Source organism: Schistocerca gregaria, chromosome 3, assembly GCF_023897955.1.
Source record: "Schistocerca gregaria isolate iqSchGreg1 chromosome 3, iqSchGreg1.2, whole genome shotgun sequence".
In the NCBI taxonomy this organism is placed as follows: domain Eukaryota; kingdom Metazoa; phylum Arthropoda; class Insecta; order Orthoptera; family Acrididae; genus Schistocerca; species Schistocerca gregaria.
The window spans coordinates 769,788,845-769,802,437 of NC_064922.1; the positions used below are offsets into that span (position 1 = coordinate 769,788,845).

The 13,593-nt window shown below is 43.2% G+C and overlaps 1 pseudogene; it reads right to left on the reverse strand.

Annotated features, from left to right (window-relative positions):
- Positions 1-11,851: 11,851 nt before the first annotated feature.
- LOC126356556 (5S ribosomal RNA) lies at positions 11,852-11,970 on the reverse strand (annotated as a pseudogene).
- Positions 11,971-13,593: the final 1,623 nt, after the last annotated feature.

Consider the following 13,593-nt stretch of genomic DNA (forward strand, 5'->3'; position numbering starts at 1 on the left):
CGCCGTTGTTGCGATGGTTACTTTGATTTTTAAAATGCGGCATGCATCATGACACAGAAAAAAGTAAGCACGCACATTAGGCTACTATTGTTACCTAATCTTCTGAATCTTTAGTAATTTCCATAAGTGCCTGTTAAATTTCATTTGCGATCTGCGCGCGATCGTGAAGATAACATGAAGTCACAACAGCTTTAAGGTTCAGGGTGTATGACGACGAGAAGGGTTCAATAAACTAATGACAATTGGGAAATATGTCAATGTCAAATATTTACAATACCGTGGCAAGTTGAAGACTCAAATGCTTCTAAAGATGACTACGTCCAACGACAGCATTACGCAAGGAATTACTAACTAGCAGCTTTGTATAACGTGAACGCGGCACGCGTGATACAGTCATAATGGAACAGCACTTATAACAACAAGTTTTCTGAAGACCAGAAGATGATAGTCTTAACTGTTGAAAACCGGTACTGAATGAAATCCGGGCTGATAATACACTGCTGGAAATGAAAAAAAGAACACATTGACACCGGTGTGTCAGACCCACCATACTTGCTCCGGACACTGCGAGAGGGCTGTTCAAGCAATGATCACACGCACGGCACAGCGGACACACCAGGAACCGCGGTGTTGGCCGTCGAACGGCGCTAGTTGCGCAGCATTTGTGCACCGCCGCCGTCAGTGTCAGCCAGTTTGCCGTGGCATACGGAGCTCCATCGCAGTCTTTAACACTGGTAGCATGCCGCGACAGCGTGGACGTGAACCGTATGTGCAGTTGACGGACTTTGAGCGAGGGCGTATAGTGAGCATGCGGGAGGCCGGGTGGACGTACCGCCGAATTGCTCAACACGTGGGGCGTGAGGTCTCCACAGTACATCGATGTTGTCGCCAGTGGTCGGCGGAAGGTGCACGTGCCCGTCGACCTGGGACCGGACCGCAGCGACGCACGGATGCACGCCAAGACCGTAGGATCCTACGCACCGCCACTTCCCAGCAAATTAGGGACACTGTTGCTCCTGGGGAATCGCCGAAGTCCATTCGCAACCGTCTCCATGAAGCTGGGCTACGGTCCCGCACACCGTTGGGCCGTCTTCCGCTCACGCCCCAACATCGTGCAGCCCGCCTCCAGTGGTGTCGCGACAGGCGTGAATGGAGGGACGATTGGAGACGTGTCGTCTTCAGCGATGAGAGTCGCTTCTGCCTTGGTGCCAATGATGGTCGTATGCGTGTTTGGCGCCGTGCAGGTGAGCGCCATAATCAGGACTGCATACGACCGAGGCACACAGGGCCAACACCCGGCATCATGGTGTGGGGAGCGATCTCCTACACTGGCCGTACACCTCTGGTGATCGTCGAGGGGACACTGAATCGTGCATGGTACATCCAAACCGTCATCGAACCCATCGTTCTATCATTCCTAGACCGGCAAGGAAACTTGCTGTTCCAACAGGACAATGCATGTCCGCATGTATCCCGTGCCACCCAACGTGCTCTAGAAGGTGTAAGTCAACTACCCTGGCCAGCAAGATCTCCGGATCTGTCCCCCAATGAGCATGTTTGGGACTGGATGAAGCGTCGTCTCACGCAGTCTGCACGTCCAGCACGAACGCTGGTCCAACTGAGGCGCCAGGTGGAAATGGCATGGCAAGCCGTTCCACAGGACTACATCCAGCATCTCTACGATCGTCTCCATGGGAGAATAGCAGCCTGCATTGCTGCGAAAGGTGGATATACACTGTACTAGTGCCGACATTGTGCATGCTCTGTTGCCTGTGTCTATGTGCCTGTGGTTCTGTCAGTGTGATCATGTGATGTATCTGACCCCAGGAATGTGTCAATAAAGTTTCCCCTTCCTGGGACAATGAATTCACGGTGTTCTTATTTCAATTTCCAGGAGTGTAGTAGCCGGCCCCGGTGGCCGAGGGGTTCTAGGCACTTCAGTCCGGAACCGCGTGACTGCCACGGTCGCAGGTTCGAATCCTGCCTCGGGTATGGATGTGTGTGATGTCTTTAGGTTAGTTAGGTTTAAGTAGTTCTAAGTTCTAGGGGACTGATGACCTCAGATGTTGAGTCCCATAGTGCCCAGAGCCATTTGAACCATTTTTTGATTATAGCATCTTCCATTACCAACCATATGCTACTGTAGGTGAGGTTATTAGCTTTGGCTAGAGCTACTTGAGAAAAGTAAGTCATATTTCAGCACCATGATGCACAGCCTACGTTTTCACTTCTCTCTGTCTCTTCTCCCCCGCCCCCTCGTCTCTCTCTCTCTCTCTCTCTCTCTCTCTCTCTCTCTCTCTCTCTCTCTGTGTGTGTGTGTGCGTGTGTGTGTGTGTGTGTGTGTGTGTGTGTGTGTGTGTGTGTGTGTGTGTGTATGTGTGTGCGTGTGTGTGTGTGCCCTATCCCTCCCCCCTCTCTCTCTCATACTTCGCGTCCACTCATCACAGTAACCAATACAAAACAGATGCATATGAGGAAACTCACTTGTGCGAAATTAAAAAAAAAGAATCCTTTCCGATGCACATGAAAATATCTGCTCCACTAACAGCCACAAAATTTGTAATTTCGCAGCACTCAGTACGTATGACAGACATCCACAGTATCAAAAGAAGTTGACAGATACGAATTGCCCTGAGAACTCATTCTAGAATGTTCAAGACAAGTGTAATATGGTGACCTGGAAAATTCCGTTACGTAAGTTGTCTTTAATTCAATGAACCAACGGATTTGCATTCCTAGAGCGAAATGAGATACAAATTGCGGCTGTCGTCTAGAGACCGGTTGTAGCAGTCTTTTATTTACTACTGTCTGCCTTCATAACTGAACGCTCAGCATGTATGAAACTTGTTCGCACTGAATTAATTAACAACGCTGTCAGGGATTGTGTTAGACCTGAGACGGGTCCCGCTCATGGAAGTGCGTAAGCTTAGTCAAGTGTTCCTCCCAGTTCAGGGGCAACTGAGGAGCTACGTCATGGCAATGGAGCGGCTCCGTTTTCGAATGGCGAGTGGAGCGGTGGAGTGAACACATCATTGTGACCATGTGACAAAGTCTACCGTGAAAGAAATAGCAGAAAAACTGTCAGTTGTATCGATAGTACTACTCTTTCACCTTCCTGTTATTTTTAATTAAACTTACATTTCGCCATATTCGTGCATATAATGGTATTCCCCTGTGGTAGATTTTTCAGTGTAGTGAAATGGGGACTAATACGTCTGCCATCGATTCTCACTGGCAAACGCCACAGGAACATACAACTTCATCAAGTAAATCTGTTAGTTCCCCTAGAAAAATTCGAAAGTAAACTTCACCTAACTCGTGGAAATTCACACCACTATTCCCTAAACGAGTCAGAATAGTTTCAGAATCATTCCACTGACAAAGGCGTGTAACTAACCTCACACTCATCCTGTCACTGTCGTGTTGAACACATTTGGGACAATATCGAACTGAATTTGCGCTACTGGTATGATACGTCCCCTTTGAACAATTACACACGAATGCGCTTAAAATGACACATAATATTTTTAGCGCAACGCAATCTGACTTTCAAAAATCCCTACAAAAGAATGGCCCTGACTAACATTAACCTATACCTTTCACAAACCACTTACCTCACAAAAATCTTCGTTACTCAAGCTGCTGCGATACAGCGGGCGCCACTACTGCCAGCTAAATAAAAGATTCGAACTACTGAAGCCACTAACTACTGATAGGCATAGTTAGCAAATGAAAGATTTTGATAGAGAACAAACAATGTATTTACCTTAATAGTGTTCAAAAGTCATAATGTATATAGCAGTTCATGACATCCAGTCTTACAAATTTCAAAACTCCGCCATCTCTCACCCCACATCCACCACTGCTGGCGGCTCACCTCCAACTGCGCAACGCTACGCGCTGTTAGCATCCAGCTGCCGCTGGCCCACACTACAATGGCAGACAACAATGCAAACCAGCCACAGACTGCACACGGCACAGCCAGTGATTTTAATACAGAGCGCTACGTGGCGGCGCCGTTACCAATAAAAAAACCTAAACAGCCTACTTACACTGGTATCTACCTCTGATCAATGTCCTTGAGCTGCGATTGGCGTTGCAGTGATCTTGGAATTTAAGGGCCTGCGAGTGCTACTGGTATTGATTCCATGCCACCTTGTTCCACGCCATCATCAAACCGTACGTTTTTACTAGTCAGGCGTCTAACTTAATTTAAGGTGAGTGTATTTTAGAAGTGGAAATGGAGAACGCTCTAATTGTCAGATCTCACATTTATCAGGAGAATAAAACAACAATGTATCTCAATTTGTACGTTAATTATTTGTATCCAACATCTTACTCTGGCTGGATAACTTGAGAGGGGATATGTCACTCTCTCACTTATTTTCATATTCAAGGTTATTCTTTAATGTTATTACACCCTAGACATCATTTTCTGAGGGACGACAGGAAGTCATCAACATGAGTAGTCATCAACAGGAGCACGTACATTGTTAATGCATGCAGGATCTTTATGGCAGCTCTTGTTTGATTTTCCGGAGCATGCAGGATCTTTATGGCAGCTCTTGTTTGATTTTCCGGAGTTGAGAACAAGTTGACTGATTGGTTATTTAACAGTAAATCTTGCAGTGGACATTTGGGGCTTGGAAGCAAAGTGCAGCAGGTACGGGGTGGTGGGGGGGTGGGCTGTGGGCTGCGGGGGGGGGGGGGGGGGGGGCATCTCAAAGCACTTGCTAGGAATAGAATGCTTCTCCCAAGAATTATTATTTTTTTATTCTTATGGGTATTAACTGCTAAGGTCATCAGTCCCAAAGCTTACACACTACTTAATCCAAATTATCCTAAGAACAAACACACACACTCATGCCCGAGAGAGGACTCGAACCTCCGCCGGGACCAGCCGCACAGTCCACGGCTGCAGGCAGCGCCCTAGACCGCTCGGCTAATCCCGCGCTGCCCCAAGGATTTCTTGCGTTAGTGTGCATACAATGCTTTTCCCTCGTAAATGAAAAACAGCCTACCTGGATCCACCTGTTAGGCGTTTCTAGCCGCGGTAGGGACAGGCTATGAACAGAACCATCAAGCCTTGTCATTCCTCTGTCTGCATAGTTTTTGGGAAACCTTGGGCCTCTGGAAGAATTTTAGGACTCAACATTTATGGTTGCTTTGAAATGGTCTATGTTGCGACACAAAAGCATTTCTCTTAGTTTAGCCGAGGCCCTTGGTCGGACATGCTGTAATGTTTAGCCTGTCAGGAGAATAAACTCTGTGAAAAACGTGTTGTTCACTTTAGGCCTAAATGAAAACTCTCAAAACACGCTGTCTAAAGAGGGTGTGGGAAACACAAATCAGGAGCATAATGTCTTTTCCTCTCTCCGCGGAAATTTACAGCGATTGGCTGCCTCTCCAGAAGGGAAAATAATATTATTAACTTTGGTTAGGATTGGCTGGGAGATTAAGCAGACGAGCTAGAGGGGAGATGTGGTGCTTGTGAAATATTGTGATTGGCACAAAACCCGTGAGGTGACGTTTGCGTTGATGCACTTGTTGAGTTTACCGAGTTTTGATTGAAAGGCGATGAGGAGAGAAAAGGTGTTGGGATTCAGACTCCCACTGGGGGAGAAGGTTTTGGTCTTGACTCATGTTATTAGTCGGTTGCACTTGGGAAAATCGTCCTTTGCATGACTTTGCACTGGCACTGGTCTTCACTGGGGCGCCTGTGAAGTCTTACCTTACCGACAGTTTGGACTTAAATTATCATGGGCAACTCGCTGTGCCGAACACAGTCTTGTTCATATCAGGTCTGCCGCCTTGGATGCCTTGTGCGCACTGCCGTACAAGTGAGTCAAATTGGTCCGTGGTGTGACCGACAAAGGCAGTGTCACACGCTGGAATCTGCCAAGATTCCAGGGCTCCGTTAGCGAGTAATTGCGATCCAGTAGATAACCTTGTAGGTAGGGCAACCACAGCTATGAGTAGTCATCTTGGATATTAAACTTTAAGTATGCGCGCTGTTTCTGGTGACATACAGTCACGTGTGGCGTCTAGAAGTACCCCAACAGTGTTTAGGTGTGCTTACAAGTAATTACTGGAAATAACTCGGATATTTTTATATTTACATAATAAAAGACAACGTATTTATTATTTCAGTCGTTTATTGTGCTTATATTAATCAGTCTTATCAGAAACTTTAAGCCATTTACAAAAACATGTCGTTTTGTGTTTCTGTTTGTATAGCTCAGTTAAAATGACATAAAAATCAACAAGCACTAACTTCTAACAATTTTAATTTTATTTTGTACAGAATTGGAGCATAAAATCAAATGAAAATTATAAAACAGATAAAACTAACAAGACAAACAAAATGACACCACACATGTGCCTACAAAATCATTCGCTCCCTTTGGCTTCACAGGATAAACAAAAATTGATTGCCTCTGAATGAGGCTTACAAATACATTGTTTGCAGGTGTTACATGTTAGAGAGCTCTTTTTATCTTTCGACCTTGGGCAAATATAACACCTTCGCTTTTTTAAAGTACTAGGACCAACCAATTTGCACATAATTTCACATACATCTTTGGCCAGCTTTGGGTTATTTTCTAATCTCCTGCAAGCGTATCGATTTACAAGACTCATTGCAGTGGACTTTATGTATTCTCTTCTGCTGACTTTTTTTATTTGGATTAGAACCGACCTAAAGAACATACCTGTTAGCAAGAGAAATATTCAACATTGCAGCAAAGACTGCGTTCAGCCATCTTCTTTTTCTTCGTGAGCAAGAGTAATTTGAGCATTTCAAATCGAAGGCATCAACTCCTCTCTTAGTCACATTGTAAAAGTCTATAATTACAGATTTCTATATTGTTCATTTACAGACACTTCGTGATGCATGGAAGATAGTAAAACTACACTTTTATACTTCTTTGGAACAAATGCTACCAAGGTCTTGTCCCGAACAAATCCAAATAATGATGATTCAGTGGGTCTTCTTTTCAGGCAAAAACTGATGAGGAACTTCCCGTTTGTTTTTTCCTTCATTACCCACGTATGTTAGTCCTAGTTTCAATCATTCGTCTACTAACGCAACAGACGTAAACCAACTGTCTCCAGTGATACTCCTATTAGTTCCATAAAATGGCTCTGCAAGTTTTAACACATACTGTGTTGGCACTGCGAAAGGGATATTTCTTTGGGTAAGTGGTTTTCCAGAGTATATAAACGCATTACATAAGTAATGAGTTTTCGCATCACAAATACACTGCATTTTCAAGCCATATTTTCCGGGTTTACATTCTGAATGAGCATCTTCCTCGAAAGTTTACAAAATTTCATCAACACATAAATATTCTGAACAAGAATAGTTCACGCTACAATTGCTAACAAAATTTTCAAGAATTCCTCATATCTAAGCGAGTTTATCTGTAGATTTTCTTTCTTCTCGTGTGCTGATATCATCAAAGGTTACATTGAAATGAATGAATAAAAATCTGTTTATCCCCATTACGCCACGAAAGATGTCTCTTCCAGTAAAATCAGTCGCCCATAGCGATCTTTTTCATGATTAGACTTGAATATCAACGTAAGCAGAAGTAATCTAAGGTATGCTCGTAACTCACAGGAATCAATGTTGTTGGCATAATACGGCCGTAATAATGGAGGTGAATATTTGTCCTCAAGTTTTTTTTTTTTTGGTACAGTGCACGATAGTCTCAATCACAACATCGGTAAATAATAGTTCCCAACTCTCTACAGGCGACATTTCACGTTTACAAGCAGCAGGTCCTTTCAGTCCCGCGCGTTCTTGTACAATATTGCGCTATCGTACACGAGAGGAATGTGGGGCGGATTTACTCCGTTTGGATCTGTTCTTACCGTAAAAATAGTTCCCTGAGCTTTCTTCGTCTTCTTCAGTAGAAGAAGAGCCTTCACTTACCTCCATCTCTGCACCAGAAAGGGGTTCACTGTGTATCGAATCATGATTACTGATGTCATCAACATCTTAGTCTGGGTCATTTAGTTCTGTGTCTTCACCTTCTGAGTCAGTGCCTTCTTCCAGCAGTCATGCAATATCCTCATGACGAAGAAAGTGAGTCATTGTTGTAAATATACTGAAATTAGAGGAAATTACTGTATCAGCATATTGTAAATAAATAGTACGTAAAAGCACGCGTGGGGTCTACAGGTACCCCAACAATGAAAAGCAGGCACTTACTGTTGCGAGAGCGCGGCGCACGTCCACCTATTGCAAGCTTTAGCGGCACACTGAGAATACCTACAATGACGAGTCTGTAGTGAGCCAACAACCGAAATTATAAACGGAAAATGTAGCTTGGGGTCTGCTGAGACCCCACCCGTGTAGTTAAAGGTTAATAAATTGCTTCAGCGGTATTTACAACTTTATTATTGTGATCCAATAATAAAGGACTAAGTTCAGCTAAAGCGGTTTATTAATACCAAGATAATTGCGTTCCGTTTGAAACATCGCCTGCCCTCGACTTTGCATATTTCGTGGGCGCGATAACAAATTGCACCCACTACACATCGCTCCTCTGTTGAGGCAAGCGCCACGGCCGTCACATGAGACAGTGCTACGCATCGAGAAAGGACTATAGTGCTGTTGCTCCGGTTTGTTAGGGCAAACATAATCACAGTCTCGCCACTTGTTGTTAGTTGCATCTGTGTAGTGTACCTTCTGTACAGAATAAATCCATTAAAGTCTGTTGAGCATTACATAATTTCAGACTGCATTATCCAATTTTTGAGGCAGGGTAAATACACTACACAGATAAACCTTAGTCTTTGCCAACCAAACGCCACCCAGTGAAGTGCTAATTATTTGTTGCTACTATTTGTGTTGCCAATAGATCATGATTTATTTCTCATCTCACTTAACTTGTGTTTTCGTCCTACTTTATGATTAATAAACTCTTGCCATTTTTATAAAAAATTAATAACGTGTTTGTATATTAATAACCTATCACTAATTGAATATAATAATGGTAAGACCACAATTTTATTAATTTTTCTCAGCATTTAGTTTTTATTTAAGATCCTGATAAATGTGATAACCTCCTATGCAGGCCAGTAACAGATAACACTATCAGAGGGACAGATTTAATTTAGCAGATGCATGGCCAGGTAGGCAAGTGAAAGGCGTACCGGTTAGAGCAGCTGCTGTCAGCGGCTAAACTTGCAGTCGCCTGTGGTCTTTCATATCAAATAGTAGGACTAGTGTGGCCATGTGGCTGCAATAGCTTAGGGACAAGCAAGTGGCGGAAGTGATGTCCGGTTGAAAGACTTGTACCAGGCGTTTCAGACACACGAAATTGTTATTATTATTGAGAAGATATCCAGATGCCACAGAATGATGCTGCCCATAGCACCACTGCAAAAAATAGTAAGACAAATTGGAAAATATGTAATTTGTTAAGAATGCTTTAAATGTATGCCAGGAAACTGACCGTTTCTATGTACCAACAAGAAATGATTAAAGTGCCATTAACACAGAGATATTACGTTTTATGTGTGTTAATACAACTGCAGTAATGTTTTAAATTGGAGAACTGTAGACAACAAAAATCATTTCTTCTACATTTTACGAGAGGAAAACACAATTAAATTCATGAAAAAATCTGAGTATCACATGTATTCTTACACAGCTGCATTCCTGGGATCAGATTTTGCAGAGTTTACTGTAAAACTCCTTTTCTGTTAAGGAAGAAATGGCTACATCGCCAACAGGTCTTTCTGCTTTGCAACTGACAACCATGGCTAGTCTTTCAAATGAAGCATGGCATGGCATAAATGTGCCATGGTCTTTCCTCTTTTCAATACACTGACGTATTTCGATTCTTCTCCTTCGGGATAAGAATTTTTAATAGCTACGGGTGAGTGTTAGACACTTCGGGCATACTGCATTTGGAGATCGTGCACTGACAACATTATTTTAGCAGCAGCTTTTTTTTAAAAAAAGACGTAATTACAAGTAATGGGTTCATAATTTTAGCTGAAAATCTTGTGTGAATCTTGCGGAAAAAAGGTTCTGCTTACCTTTCTTTGTTTCTCCTCGTTTCTCTCGTTTCGTCTGTTGCACCTCAAAAAGCTGCTCCAATTCACCAAACGCTTGTGTTATCCCTTCCACGCATCGTTGGCTAAACGGAGCGAGTGATGCACGGCGCGTGGAAATCTGGTGGGAGCACTGCTTGGCACAAAGAGCGTGCGCCTAGAATGTTTGAAACATGTTCTCCGTGATTTGACACCTGGAACAAGTCTAGGGACATGCAACAGGCTACCGAGAACACGATACGTAGCTCTGAAAACGCGTTATGTGAGAAATAAGGCGCTCAGAATAATTTCTATTTTCACTCTACTTTTGGACAAAGATGAAGCAGTAACTGACTTGTGGCCCTGATGGAACCACGTCGAAGTTCGTGTAACGTGCTCTAGGAAAACAACAGAAAACATAAATTGAGGTGGCTGCACATATAGTTGAACCCCAATTCTGTTACGAGACGGTACGTTACAGTACGACCGAGGCAAAAATTATGACGCGTCAACAGCGCACATGTTCAGTAGTAGAAAAACGTTCAATTTAAAATACTAAAATACTTTTATCATTAATCATGACAACATATGTCAACAACGAATTAAATAATTTTCAATAGGTAAGTGCTATAATACGCAGATCACAGGGTGACAAGATATGGAAGGGTTAAAATTTTGCAGATTAATGTCTACCCCTACTGTAATATATGGAAGCTGACCTTGGTCGTTTACTAACAAAGACGAAAGAAGAATACACAATTGGTTACAGTGAAATCAAAGATCAAATACCAAACAATATTAAAAAGTAAAACTTAATGTATGCTGTGCAAGTGAAAAAATAGAACAAGGATTCTTAAAATGGATTAATAATGGCGGAAAACAGGTTAAACAAGTAATCAATTAAAAACCATTACGAAAGAGAGAAGTAGGATAACAGAACAACAGATTGCTGCAATGAAGACGGAACAGGCTGTAAGCCTGTTTCACGGAAGGAAGAAGATGATGAAAATATTTTTAATTATTACAGCAATTTTAAAATTGCAGCTTGTATTCAGATGTTAAGACCCATAGTGCTCAGAGCCAATAATGAAAACGATATGGCAGACCGTGTCTGTATGAATGGCCAGGTGTAACCGGAGAAGCGTATTCTCTGGTGCTCGGAAAGCGGCATATCACAGTCGAGACAATAGTGGAAAAAGTGAAAATCAGTCACTAATGGCTTCCCTGCATCTCTATGCGCTTTTGCACTTGTTAAATCGCGTTAAATCTTATATTACGTGTAACTGTAACATCGATTGTTTCATCCCAGTGCCGCATGTTTTCCTTCAGTTGTACAGTCACAGGTCTATTTTCTTTACCTTTCCTACGAAATCGGATAAAAATCACTAGCAAGTAGGCCCGGCGAACGAGACAGCCATAAACCTTTGGTTACTACGGAGAGTAGAAGCTCTAGAAAACTTAGAACAAACCTCTTTATTTACAATGGATTTTAAGAACATCAGGCCCTTGATTCGACAACTTTCGCTTTGTATATGAAAGGGAAAGACACTGAGTTGATGGACGTGGCGCACCATCATTTGACATTACGTTTAAATGGAGCAAATACGTGCAGTGTAGCCAAAACCAAACCCCGCCCGAAGGGGCGCCAGAAGGCCCAACGGCACTGACCGCTGCCCAGCCGAGAGACGTCATGGATTTGAATATGGTCGCTCTCTCGGCCATTGTCAGCCTCCGTGACCGGAGCCGATACTTCTCGATCAAGTAGTTCCTCAACTGGCGTCACAAAGGCTGAGTGCACCACACTTGCCGACAGTGCTTGGCGGTCCCGGACGATCACTCATCCAAGTGCTACCCAAGCTCTACAGCGTTCAACTTCGGTGATCTGACGGGAACCGGCGTTACCGCTGAGACAAGGCCATTGGCATAGTGTGGTCAAGTACACCTGAATAACGAAAAGCCGGCCGCGGTGGTCTAGCGGTTCAGGCGCTCAGTCCGGAACCGCGCGACTGCTACGGTCGCAGGTTCGAATCCTGCCTCGGCCATGGATGTGTTTAAGTAGTTCTAATTTCTAGGGGACTGGTGACCACAGATGTTAAGTCCCATACTGCTCAGAGCCAATAACGAAAACGATATGGCAGACCGTATCTGTATGAATGGCCAGGTGTAACCGGAGAATCGTATTCTCTGGTGCTCGGAAAGCGGCATATCACAGTCGAGACAATAGTGGAAAAAGTGAAAATCAGTCACTAATTAGTTTTCAACATCTTGCACGTTCTGACTGGGTTCCTCGACACCAATTTAAAAAGTTCACAATAGAAGGTATACTGCAGCTGTGTCAGACCAATAGAGAGGACACCGTGGCCGCGTAATAACCATGCATGGGTGCGGGGGTAACATCATAATCCCGAAACAAAGCAACATAGCAAGCAGTAGAAACACATAGATTCATTACCATCAACATCTATCAAGCCAGCAATTATCGGGTAAGATGAAGGTGAGTGTTTCCTGCAACTGAGGTGTGGTACTCACACAGTATGCTCACAAGAGTATACTACTCTTTTTGCTGATGATACAAATATAGTAAACATACCCAGAAAATCAGAATTATCTGCGGAAGTTGTAAATAATATCTTTCAGAAAATTAAATACAAATATAGTAAACATACCCAGAAAATCAGAATTATCTGCGAAAGTTGTAAATAATATCTTTCAGAAAATTAAATGGCTTCCTGAAAACGGACTCTGATTAAATTTTGATCAAACACAATGTATACAGTTCTGTACAGTAAATGCCAGAACACCATTAATACATATAGGCTTTGAACACAAGTTCGTAGCTAAAGCAGATTATTCAAAATTTTTGGGTGTGTCCACTGATGAGAGATTGAATTGGAAGAAACACATCGATGATATGCTGAAACGTTTGAGTTCAGTCGTTATGCTATTATGGTTATTGCGATTTTTGCCGATAAACATATCAGCAAATTAGCTTGTTATACCTGTATTCATTCGCTGCTTCCTTATGACATCGTATTTTGGGGCAATTCATCATTAATGAACAATGTATTTATTGCAATAAAGCATGTTGTCAGAATAATATCTGGAAACCTCCCAAAATCGTCTAGCAGACATTTCTTTGAGGAGCTAGGTATATTTACAGCAGCTCCACAATATACAGTGATCAGCCACAACATTATGACCACCTACCCAATAGCCGGTATGTCCACCTTTGGCATGGATAATAGCGGCATGAAAGCAATGAGGCCTTGATGGGTCGCTGGAACCACATCCGCAAAATCCGAGGAATTGGGGGGGGGGGGGGGGGGGGGGTGGCGCATGAGCTAATCACATCGCAGATATGTTGGACTGAGTTCACATCTGGTGAGTTGGAGGGGGCACATCAATTAGAACCCACCTCTGTGTTCTTCGAACCAGTCCATCACACTCTTGGCCCTTGTAACATGGCATTTTATCTTGTTGAAAAACGCCATTGCCTTCGGGAAACATGATCGTCATGAAGCGGTGTACCTGCAACCAGCGTACGAC